This window comes from Gossypium hirsutum, chromosome A06 (assembly GCF_007990345.1).
Source record: "Gossypium hirsutum isolate 1008001.06 chromosome A06, Gossypium_hirsutum_v2.1, whole genome shotgun sequence".
NCBI classification, from domain to species: domain Eukaryota; kingdom Viridiplantae; phylum Streptophyta; class Magnoliopsida; order Malvales; family Malvaceae; genus Gossypium; species Gossypium hirsutum.
The window spans coordinates 36,468,900-36,482,464 of NC_053429.1; the positions used below are offsets into that span (position 1 = coordinate 36,468,900).

A 13,565-nucleotide genomic window follows, 5' to 3' on the forward strand; every position below is an offset into this window, starting at 1 on the left:
TATTTTGCGTACCAAGTCTAGACACGCTACCTTTCTTTTGTTCAATTCCATCCAACAAGTAGGTGTTCTACACCTTCTACCGTACAATACTTTGAATGGAGACATCTTCATTCTGGCGTGGTAACTATTATTATAGGAAAATTTGACCAAAGGGACATACTTCTCCCAGTTTATTCCAAAATTAATCACACAACAACGTATCATATCTTTTAAGGCCTGAATAACTCTCTCAGATTGGCTATCAGTCTGAGGATAAAATGAAATATTGAATTTTAGCTTGGTTCCCAATGATTGCTGTAGCTGATGTCAGAACCTTGAAGTAAACCTCGAATCTCTTTCAGACACTATAAACCTAGAATCTTTTTCAGACATTATGGACGAAGGTACCCCATGCAGGCGTATTATCTCAATAATATACAATTTAGCTAACTTCTCTAAGAAATAAGTGGTATTCACTGAAAGAAAATGAGTTGACTTGGTAAGTCGATCAACTACCACCCAAACAACATTCTTCTTAGATGGACTGAGAAGTAGCCCCGAAACAAAATCCATGGTGACCCTATCCCATTTCCATTTGGGAATTTCCAAATGATACAATCATTGGTACAAACAGCCTATTCCTGAACCTGAGCTCGCCATCATTGCCTACACTGAAGTTCATTGCTTTGCCAGATAATATCTTTTGTTTAAACCAGTCACACTGGACATCCTTCATTTGTTCCTCTAATATTAGAGAGAGATAGGTTGGTTTCATAATAGGTTGGTTTCATAACTAGCTCCACTAGTGTAACAACCCATTTTTCAATGAAATCTGAACAGTGGTTCCGAGACCACAAATTCAATCCGAAAATAAAATTTATTTTTATTTTATTATATGGTCTGTGTTATGTTAGAACTGTCAGGTGAAAATTTTTATAAGAAAATTTTACTGATTATATGCTTAATTACGAGAACGACTAAATTGCATAAAATGAAAAAGTTGAATTCTAGTAGCTATAAGGATTAAATAGCTATGGAATTCAAAATTAGAGCTCCTTATATGGTAATTAGACCATTAAAGAAAATTATGTAGATATTTTAGTGACTCATCCATAGAAATTTAGAAAAAGGGCAAGGACTAAATTGGAAATTGAAAAATATTTAATTAATTAAAAAGATGATAAAAGATATCATCTTATTTTTATGTCATCTTCAACTAAAATACATGGAAACCCTAGGAGAGAGAAAATAAACTTTCATGGCTTAATTGGGTAAGTTTCCTTGTCTCGTTTTTAGTAATTTTGATATTTTTAAAACTGAGATAGTTTCATCTATCTATTTGGGGGATTAATTTGAAAAGTTATCAAAGTATGAAATTTGGGTCATGGATGTATATGCTGAAAATTAGAAATTTATGGTAGACAATGAAAGGTTGTTGATAGATAAACAACTTTTACAAACTGATTTTTGATGAAAACATGATTTAGAGACAAAAATGTAAAGTTGTGAAAATGGATAAAAAAATTTTGAAATTTATAGAAAATATGTGCTGTAAATTTTATGTTGAAATTTTGGTTAGGATTGGAATAGGGAGTAAATTGCATAAATTTCATTTTCCGAGCCTAGGGAAGAAATTGGAATTTGTGGAAAAGTTAGGGGAAAATGGTAATTTTTCCTAGGACATAAATTGAGTCCAAATAAATATGAAATGTGTGAAATTGATGATTAAAGTTATTTATATAGATCCGGACAACACAAATTCGAAGTTAGATCGAGGAAAAGAAAAGGTTTCGGATTAGTAGATTATTTATGTGAACAAGTGTCGAGATAAGTTCGTGTAACCTAATCGAAAATGTAAATATATTAAATTGAATGTTTTGTTTGTATGGAATGTGAATTATATTGATATGAATTGTTTGATTGCTATGATGAAGAATAGAATATGTGTTTGAAAAGGTGAAAAAGGGTTAAGCTTTGTTTGAATATTGAATTTCGATGAATATATGTGCTTTTAGAAATGAATGAGGTCCTGCATTTGTTGCTGACGAGATTTAGCTCGGACGAGTAATCCTACTGACCTTATTATAGAAAGGATTTAGCTCGAATGGGTAATCCAGATATAATCCCTCTCGATCATATGTTATAATTAGGGTTTATCCTAGACTGATAATCTTAATTGAGCTCTTCTGAGCATACGTTACATAAAGGATTTAGCCTGGACTGGTAATCCTGTAATACGATATGTGGCTCGAGAGTGTAGTCTTTGATTGAGAGCCCTAATGGGTACCCTTGGATAAGAACTGACGGGTTATTGAATTGTACACTACTTGAGTATCCATCAGAATTTCAATGATTCAACGGACAAAACTCTTGGCATAATAAGTGAATTATGGGATGAAATGAATAATGTCTTGAAGGAAAATTGTATGATGAGCTCATCTATGTTGGCTTGATGTATATGAAAATTTTGTGACTAATATGTCTGATTGAATGCATGTGTTCAAGAAATTTTGCCAAGTTAATGGAAAACATGATATTGTATGCTTAGATTTAATAAACAGGATTGGTAAATTTAGTTTCCGTTATACGAACTTACTAAGCATGTAATGCTTACTTCGTTTTATTTTTCCCTGTTTTATAGTGCTCGGAAGCTCACGAAGGTTGGAGATCATTAGAGCATCATCACACTATCCACTAGCTTATTTTGGGTATACATAGTAAAATCATTTTGGTATAATGGCATGTATAGGCTAACTTGGCCATAGATGGCTTCAATATGTGGTTTGTAATCTAGCCATCGGAATGGCTAGTAATGGTTGTTTTTGACGTACTTGTAATGTCATACTATAGTAGCTATATACATGTTAAATGGTTGTTCAAATTATGCCTATCATGTGAAATATACCGAGGTAAGATTATAAACATGTATGCATGTAATGATATGCCTTGTTAAATAATGGAATTTACTTAATTTGAATGCTTGAATTGGCTAGAATGGGATGTTGATAAATTGTCATTTAGACATATTTTTACCCCATGTTTAACACATTTTATGAATGGTTTTTCCTTAAAATTGGAAAATTTGATGCTCCTAATGCCTTAATTTCATGTTTTATACTTAGGCGAGCATAGGAGAGCAAAAGGAATGAGAAACGGGCCAAAAACAAAAAAAATGAGCCAACATACAAAATCAACACGGCCTAGACTTCCTCACACGGGCAGACCACACGGCCGTGTCAATTTGGCAAAATCGAAGCATGACTCACACGGGTAGAACACACGCCTGTGCCATTCTAATAGGTTCGAGCACAGCCTGAAGTAATTGCACACGGGCGTGTCCCTGCCGAGCCCAAGTTTAGTCCAATTCGGAAAAAGCCAATTTTGAGGGTTCTTAGGCATTCCAAAATCTATAAATACACCCCAGAGAAGGAGGAAAAAGGATACAGAGAGGGAGGCAGGGAACTGCTCAAGGAAAGCCAAATGATCCATCTCAGAAGCCAGATTTATCATCGAGACTAAAGATCTCCCCTCAATTTCCCTTGAAAAGTTTTGGGTTTTCTTTATGTTCTGTATTCATTATTATTCTGAGATGTTTTCATTTTTAGTTATGAACTAAATCCCCTAAATACCTAAGGGGAATGAAACCTAAGATGAATCTTGTTATTATTTTCTGAATTGTATGATAAATATTTGACTTGTTCTTAATTATGTGTTCTTAATTCTTGTCTTGATATTCCAGGATATTGATTCAAGTTAAGCTCTTATTCAGAGGAGGAATAGACCCTGTCTAAGAGTACATTTGTCATAATTAAGCAGATTTGGCTGTGCGCCTAGAGATAGGGTGACAAGATTTTTCCGGATTAGGGTGAAACCTAATAAGGGGATCCATAGATCGAGTTAATGCAACTCTAGGGAGTTAATTAGAAAGAGATTTCAATTATTCAACTTAGGGTCAGACGTTGTTAGTCTCGAGAGGGATAATAATATAACTTAGGGATTTCTACGGATCAAGTCAAATGAATAAATCGTCCGATTCAGAGTCAAATAACAAGTGAAGTCTAGGTGGATTCTTCCTTAGGTATTGTCTTAATTCAATCGTTTTCCAACAGTAATTCCCCAATTCTATTTCCTATGAATTCTTAGTTTAGTTAATTAGTTAGTTAAAACAAACCCCATTATTTTTAGGTTAGATAATAAAAAGACAGTCATTACTAGTACTTTTAGTTCCTTTGAGTTCGACAATCCGGTCTTGCTAGAGCTATACTATTGTTCGATAGGTACACTTGCCTTCATCCTGATGATAGTTAGTTTCAAGAATGATTCATTATAAATTTATAAAACTTATCACACACGAATATCATGATCAAGTTTTTGGCGCCATTGCCAGGGAACTAAGATATTAGGAACACTCAATTTTTATTACTTTAGTCATTTATTTTTCTTGCAAGTTAATTTTATTTTATTTTTATTATTATTTATTAATTTAATTTTTCTTTCTCTTAGCAAGTTTTTATAGTTTATGACTAGAAGAAACCCGTCAGGACCACTACTTTTTGACGAAGAAATCGATCGCACAGTTCACAGAAACCAAAGAGAAATAAGGCGAAGCTTAAGATACACAGAGGAAGAGCAAGAGGACAATATCTCAACTATGACCGAGGAGATGGCTGAAAATCAAGACAATCAGCTACCTCCTGTGATACCCGCTGAACTAGCAAATCAGAATCCTGCTCCTCGTACTATGTATGATTATGCTAAACCTATTTTAACAGGAACTGAGTCAAGTATAGTTAGTCCTGCTATTGCTGCGAATAATTTTGAACTAAAACCTAACACTATTCAAATGATACAACAATTTGTTCAGTTTGATGGTTTGCAGGATGAGGATCCAAACACTCACTTGGCAAATTTCCTGGAATTTTGTGATACATTTAAAATTAATGGCATTTCTGACGATGCCATTCGTCTTCGGTTATTCCCTTTTTCGTTAAGGAACAAAGCTAAACAGTGGTTGAACTCGTTACCACGAGGGTCAATTACTACTTGGGAACAAATGACCGAAAATTTTTTATTAAAATATTTTTCGTTGGCTAAACGGCCAAATTACGTAATGATATCTCTTCATTTGTGCAGATGGACTTAGAAACTCTTTACGATGCATGGGAGAGATACAAGGACCTACTACATAGGTGTCCTCACCATGGATTACCTCTATGGTTGTAAGTTCAAACATTCTACAATGGTGTGAATCCCTCAACAAGACAGATGATTGATGCAGCAGCCGGGGGAACCATCAATAACAAAACACCTGAAGAGGCTTACGAATTTATTGAAGAGATGACACTGAATAACTATCAGTGGCAAGTCATGAGAACTAAGCCAACTAAAACAGCAGACGTCTATAACGTCAATTTGATTACTATGCTGTCAAACCAGGTAGAGCTTCTAAATAAAAAGATTGATGGTTTTCTTAGTTCTTCACAAGTTCACCCAGTAATGCAGTGCGAAGCAAGTGTAGGTGGATCAAGCAATTCAGAATACCAACCTTATGGCCACAACATGGATAACAAGCAGTTAAATTACATGGGTAATAATCCTCGATCTCAAAACAATTCATACAGTAACACTTACAATGCAGGTTGGAGGAACCACCCAAATTTCTCATGGGGAGGCCAAGGAAATCAGAGACCACCTCCAAGCTACCAACAACCACCCTACCAATAGGAAAAGAAGTCGAACCTTGAAGAGATGCTCTCAAAGTTAATATCGATGTCAGAAACTCATTTTTAGAATACCGAGATAGCACTTAAAAATCAACAAGCATCGATCCAAGGGCTCGAAACTCAGATTGGACAGCTTGCCAAGTTGATTTCTGAATGACCACAAGGTAGCTTGCCAAGTAATACTGAACCTAACCCAAGGGAGCAACTCAACGCGATTACTAGTCAAGATGAGGAAGGGTTAGCCACACTTGAACCAGAACCAAGGCAAGAAACTGAAATAAGCAAAGGCAAAGGTGAGGTAGACCATAATGAGTAGAAATCGGTCAGTACAGAATACAAACCTTGTGTGTCATACCCTAATGCGACAAGGAAAGATCGCTCAAATGAACAATTTGGTAAATTCCTTAAACTCTTAAAAAAATTACATATTAACTTACCGTTTATTGAAGCTCTATCGCATATGCCAAACACAATGAAATTATTAAAAGACCTTCTAGCAAATAAGCGGAAGTTAGACGAGGCGTCGCATGTGGAGCTAAACATAGTTTGCTCAGCTATTCTACAGAATGAACTACCCAACAAATTAAAAGATCCAGGGAGTTTTACAATTCCTTGCTTAATTGGTAGTTTAGATGCTAATCATGCTTTAGCTAACTTAGGGGCTAGTATTAACGTCATGCACTACAAAATGTTCAAACAATTAGGTCTTGGGAAACCCAAACAGACTAGGATGAGCATTCAATTAGCAGATAAAACTATAAGATTTCCTAGGGATATTATTTAAGATTGCTAGTTAAAATCGATAAATTTATATTTCCCATTGACTTCATTATTCTAGACATAAAGGAGGAAAGCAACACTCCTTTGATTTTAGGAAGGCCCTTTTTAGTAATTGCTAAAACAGGTGAGCTCACACTTCGTGTGGGAGACGAAACAATCACCCTTCAAGCTCGCAATTCTGGCAACACATCAGAAATTGAAGGTGATCGTCTAAACCATTCTATGAAAACTGACAATATGGTGCAACCTACTTTGCAGAAAATGAGTCTGAAGGAAGTACATGAGCCATTCTTAAGCAATAGTAGAGGACCTATTCATGAAGAACAATGCATAAACTGAGAATACATGATAAACAAAAACTATGCCAGGATGAGCTCAATGCATTTCCAAATCAACTTAAGGTTAGAGATAAAGTTTTATTAGATGCCACAGATCCTCACATTGTCACTGCCAAACCGAATGAAGAAATTCCTCTTATGGTACTTAGCATTTTTCCATTTGGTACAGTCGAGGTAAGTCATCCTAAATTCGACACTTTTAAGGTAAACAATACTCGCCTAAAACCTTATTTTGATAAGATTCAGAGTAGGAATGAGGAGTATAAACTCTTCGAACCACCATGACCATTCAATAGAGAGGTAAGTTGAGCTTAGACTATAAATAAGCTCTTCTCGAGAGGCAACCCGAGCACTAACTGTATTAATTTCTTTAAATTTTAGTGTTTAAACACCTAACTTACTAACGAAGCTCTTGAATACAGGTTTCCCACACAGACACGGCCTAGCACACGGGCGTGCCTTCGGCCGTGTGGAAACAGGGCAAAAATTTCCCCAATACGGGCTACAATAAATCGCCACGGCCGTGCGACAAGGCCGTGGGCGAACCTGCCAAAAAAACACGGGCGTACGACACGCTCGTGCCTGGAAACAGTGGCCGAGCTTGTCAAATTAACACCGGCATGCGACACGCCCGTGTCAAGTACCCGTGGTCGAACCTGTTAAATTAATGCAGGTATGGGCCTACATAAACTGGCGTGAGAGAAACGAACGAAGACAGACACAATCGTGCGACAAGGTCGTGTGCACCCACACGCCCAAAGAACACGGGCGTGGGCCAATTGTCAGACGCACCCAAATTTAAAATTCACGAATTACACGGGTAAAAATTGGGGAACACAGGCGTGTTTCATGGCCATGTGCCCCCAAATCTATAAATAGGCTGCACATTCATTGTCTTTTTCACCTAAAAACCCTAACCCTAGCCGCTGCAAGTCCACACGGCCTCTCTGTCACGCCCGTGCGTCGTTCCTCCTTCATTTTTTACGCCCAATCTCTCTCCCTTAGCATTTGTTTACTCTTTTCACTTCTATTTTACTTATTTCTAATGCTTATTATCAAAATAATCTTCATTTTTCTCATATTATTTTCATTTTGTGCATTATTCTATCATTTAATTTGCATTCTTAGGTTATTTATCATACATCTCATGTTGAATCTAGTTGTTAGGAAAGCCTCATTCTATTGTCATACCCATGCTATTACTATGCTCATTCTTATGCTATTACCCTGCTAATGTCACGAAATTATGCTATCAAACTGATTATTTTGGTTGAGTTTGGTTAGTATTAGTAGTTTTGGCTGACATTGTTAGTTCAAATTCATGGCTTTTTCCTTTTTAAATTCATTTACCTACTATTTTTCTTTTTTTTATATTACAGGTATACAATGTCGTCTTCACGTGGTAAAAAGGTCGTCGTCCCTGCTTCAAAGAAAAAGAAGCGAGCATCATCTTCCTCGGGTCCTACCGCGAAAATTCGCCACCCTTTCCTGCAATTCTCCATCGGGCCCCAAGAAGAACTTTTCCAAATACTCCGGGCCCGACCTTTAATTGCGAGCCGCTGCATTGACTGGGCTGCAGTAGAACAAGTTCAATTGGTTGATGCGATTCGGGCCCTCCTAACCACCGACAACTTTTCATTGGGATCATCGAGCCAACATATCTCGAACTCACTATGGAACTATACTCAACGTTTCATCTTCAGACCGTAATAACAAACTACAATGATCCCGGCACGGTCTAATTTTGCCTAGGTGGATTAGTCCGCCAGCTAAGCGTCCCAGAATTCAGTACTGCACTGGGCTTATATACGGAAGAGTTCAAGGAGGAGAATGACTTATATGCTCTCAACCGCCACATCCATCGTTCTCCTTCACGGTGCTGGGATGCACTAGTACCAGGTTCGGTCGCCTACAATCCTAGCCGCTCTAAAGCATCGACTCTCCCTCCATCTCTGAGGAACCTACACGTCATTTTGGCTTACACAATAATAGGAAGGCGAGAGAGCACTGCCGTCGTCAACACTCACGATGCCTACTTTCTATGGTGTATGTCACACGGGTACGTCATAGACCTTTCTTATTTCATTGCCCTCGCCATTCAGCACCAGACGAAGCGGCATAGGAAGGGGGTCATCTCCATTGGCCCCTATGTTACTTGGCTGGCTAGACATTTCGGGCTCCTCAACACCACGGCCCAAGAATCATCCTTGACCCTCATTGGCCAGATGTCTTCCCAAGGCATCTCGAGCATGCTAAGCATGAGGATGATCGAAAAGCGCCGAGGAACCTACCCTCCTCAATATAGTCTCGCCCAATCTACCGAGGAGGAGGCCCCCGAAGATATTACTGATGATGTCCCTTCACATCACGAGGACCCACCGTCTCAGCCACCACCACCCTCTCATCTAGTTCATGCGGCGGCTTCATACGCTGACATCTCTGAGCGCTTAACTCGATTCGAGCAGCAATGTTTTCAGCGCTTCGATCACATTGATGCTACACTACACCAGATTTGTCAGCATTTCCACATCGCATTGCCACCCCCACCTCGCAGACCATTTAGCGATAAAGATGTTTAAAAACTTTTATTTATTATTTTATGTTTTTACTTTTATTTTATTTTAAAACTATTTTTTATTTTTCTTTCACCTTATTTTTATTAGGACTTATAATTATTATTTTAAATTTTTTAATTTTGGCTAATTTATATTGAGTACTTACCCTTCCTTATATATTTCCTAAAAGAGTTCCTGATTCTATTACAGTTATAAAGAGCTCCAAAGCTCACTATTACTCAGGGACTCGAAACTCCACTGGGAAAGGTTCTCCACGACTGCCATGTCCTGCTCAACCACGATTATAACCAACTTCAGATATAATATTCTTTTGGCGCAGGACTTATCGACTAATGAACCTCTACCACCACCAGAGTATCCTCCTCCACCCTCACACCGATTATTCTCCAAAACTTCAGTTCAAGGAAATTCATTCATCACTCAGGAAGTTTCACTTCTCTCTCTCTCTTATTTTTATTTCTATATATCTATCTTTGTACATTGAGGGCAATGTACATCTTAAGTGTGGAGGGCATTCATTTTTATATCAGAAAAATCCCTGAATGTTTGCCTAGTTCTCTTGAAAAGCTCTCATTACATGTTTAGGATAAATTTTGATTAGTTTATGGTTTTTATTGATATATCTTAAATTAAAACATAGACATTCATGCATTAATTATTTAAACTTTAAGACATTAGAGAATTACGCATGATAAGTTGATTTTTAAGAATTTAAAATTTTAAGTTGTTTCCCCAAGTTTAGGTATTATCTTGAATTGGAATTTACAAGTTTAAACATCAAAAAGCCATAATTTTTGTAAGATCTTGAGCCTTTAGAGCATCTATTATTTCTTTCATGCTCACTTTCATTATGAGTGCGTCAGTATTGAATTGTTATTTTAAAACTTGCTTGATTATGCATGTCAACACCACACCATTTGATTTGATATGTCAAAATGATAAAGGCACTTAGGCTTAACCCACTCACTCCATAAAAGTCTACCTTCACAATTAACCCTTAGTGAACCCCCTTGAGCCTAACAACCCATTCATTGATTTACCCTCAATGTTAACCCATAACTCATTATTGTTGAAATCCCCTAAATTAATTTGATCTCTATTTTTGTCGAGATTTAAGTTGGAATAATTACTTCGCTATGTTTTATTCTTCTTTTTTATAATTTGGCTTGTTCTTAAAAAAAGGGCATACATATTAGCAGTAATCTTTTGTTTTTGAGCTTAAGTATTTAAATTCTATATTCTGAGAAGAAGCTCTGTTGTACGCAAGTGATGATTAAATCTTTTTCTAGTTAAATGGTTTTTCAATTCAATCTCGATTCTAATCGTTTATTTCAGTTTGTAACCACACCCCCTAACCAAAGCCACGTTACAACCCTCTAAAGTCCTTTTGATTGATGTATCATCTCAATTTATAGTGGTGGAGATTTGATTTTCATGTAAGCCTATGGTAATAACTTTTCATATTGACTGATGAGTGCTACTTTCATTGTCATTAAACACTTTGAGTGATTTGAGTGAATCTTTAGTGAGGATGTTAAACTCCGTGAGATTTCAAAGCGAGTTAACCACTTAAATAAGGGGAGTTGCCTAAGTTTTGCATGATTAAATACTCAACTTGGAATGTTTGAAGCCCTAATGTTATTTTAGCTGGATTCTCAATGTACGATTACTCATGAATTATTTTGAGATATTATCGATAGAAATTATAAGTTGAGAAGAATTTATTTTGATTATGAGTTAAGAATTTTGCTTGAGGACAAGCAAATGCTTAAGTGTGGGGGTATTTGATAAACTATCATTTATACATATTTTTATCCCATGCTTAACACATTTTATGAATGGTTTTTCCTTAAAATTGGTGAATTCGATGCTCCTAATGCCTTAATTTCATGTTTTATACTTAGGCGAGCATAGAAGAGTGAAAGGAACGAGAAACAGGCCAAAAACGGAGAAAATGGGACAACATACAAAATCAACACAGCCTAGACTTCCTCATACGGGTAGACCACACGGTCGTGTCAATTTGGCAGAATCGAAGCACAACTCACACGGGTAGAACACACGCCCGTGCCATTCTAACAGGTTCGAGCACGGCCTGAAGTAATCGAACACAGGCGTGTCACACGGGCGTGTCCCTGCCGAGTGATTTCGTGAGAGGCTTTAAATATTTATAATTAATCGTTCTTGAAACTAACTATTATCGTGATGTAGGCAAGTGTACCTATCGAACAGTAGTAAAGTTTTAGCAAGATCGGATTGTCGAACCCAAAGGAACTAAAAGTACTAGTAGTGACTGTCTTTTTATTATTAGCCTAAGAATAAAGAGGTTTTGTTTTAACTAACTAATTATCTAAACTAAGAACTCACAGAGAATAGAATTGGGGAATTGCTTTTGGGAAAACCGATTGAATTAAGACAATACCTAAGGAAAAATCCACCTAGACTGTACTTGTTATTCTGGCTCCAAATTGGACGATTTATTCATTTAACTTGTTCTGTAGAGATCCCTAAGTTATGTTATTATCCCTATTCAAGACTAATAACGTCTAATCCCTAGTTTGAATAATTGAGACCTTTCTCTAATTAACACCCTAGGGTTGCATTAACTCAATCTATGGATCCCTTTTTAAGGTTTCACCCTAATCCGGCAAAATCTTGTCACCTTATGTCTAGGCGCGCAAACAACTCTGCTTAATTATGAAAAATGTACTCTTAGACAGGGTCTATTCCTCTTCTAAATAAGAGCTTATCTTGAATCAGTATCCTGGAATATTAAGACAAGAATTAAGAACACATAATTAAGAACAAGTTAAATATTTATCATACAATTTAGAAAATAATAACAAGATTCGTCTTAGGTTTCATTCCCCTTAGGTATTTAAGGGTTTTAGTTCATAACTAAATAAGAAAACATCTCATAATAATAAAGAATACAAAATATAAAGAAAACTCAAAACTCCTGAAAGGGAATTGAGGAGAGATCTTCAGTGTTGATGACGAATCCAGCTTCTAAGATGAATCAATCGGCTTCCTTGGAGTAATTCCTTACTCCCTATTATGTGTCTCTTTTTCTCCTCTTCTAGGGTGTATTTATAGGCTTTGGAATGCCTATGAGCCCTCAAAAGTGGCCTTTTCCGAATTGGACATGCCCGTGCGCAATTATTTCAAGTCGTGTTTGAGCCTGTTAGAATGGCACGGGCATGTGTTCTATCCGTGTAAGTTGTGCTTCGATTCTGCCAAATTGACATGGCCATGTGGGCTGCCCATGTGAGGAAGTTCAAGCCGTGTTGATTTCGTACTTTGGCCCATTTTTTCCATTTTTGGCCCATTTCTTGTTCCTTTCGCACTCCTATGCTCTCCTAAGTATAAAACATGAAATTAAAGCATTAGGAGCATCGAATTCACCAATTCTAATGGGAAATCATCCATAAAATCTGTTAAACATAAGGTAAAAATATGTATAAATTATGGTTTATCACCGAGCCCAAGTTTAGTCCAATTCAGAAAAGGCCAATTTTGAGGGTTCTTAGGCATTCCAATTTTGAGGGTTCTTAGGCATTCCAAAGCCTATAAATACACCCCAGAGGAGGAGGAAAAAGGATATAGAGAAGGAGGTAGGGAACTGCTCAAGGAAAGCCAATTGATCTATCTCAAAAGCCGGATTCATTATCAAGACTGAAGATCTCCCCTCAATTTCCCTTGAGGAGTTTTGGGTTTTCTTAATGTTTTGTATTCATTATTCTTCTGAGATGTTTTCCTTTTTAGTTATGAACTAAATCCTTTAAATACCTAATGGGAATGAAACCTAAGACGAATCTAGTTATTATTTTCTGAATTGTATGATAAATATTTGACTTGTTCTTAATTATGTGTTCTTAATTCTTGTCTTGATATTCCAGGATATTGATTCAAGTTAAGCTCTTATTCAGAGGAGGAATAGACCCTGTCTAAGAGTACATTTGTCATAATTAAGCGGAGTTGGTTGCGCGCCTAAAGATAGGGTGACAAGATTTTGTCGGATTAGGGTAAAACATAATAAGGGGATCCATAGATCGAGTTAATGCAACCCTAGGGAGTTAATTAGAAAGAGATTTCATTTATTCAACTTAAGGTTAGACGTTGTTAGTCTCGAGAGGGATAATAATATAAATTAGGGATTTCTACGGATC

At 36.7% G+C, this 13,565-nt stretch overlaps 1 non-coding gene across 1 annotated transcript; it reads right to left on the bottom strand.

The window, feature by feature from the left end:
* Window positions 1-5,080: 5,080 nt before the first annotated feature.
* LOC121230967 (small nucleolar RNA R71) lies at window positions 5,081-5,186 on the bottom strand. The gene has a single exon (XR_005929039.1). It is a non-coding gene; the product is annotated as a small nucleolar RNA R71 (small nucleolar RNA).
* Between the last annotated feature and the right edge of the window lie 8,379 nt (window positions 5,187-13,565).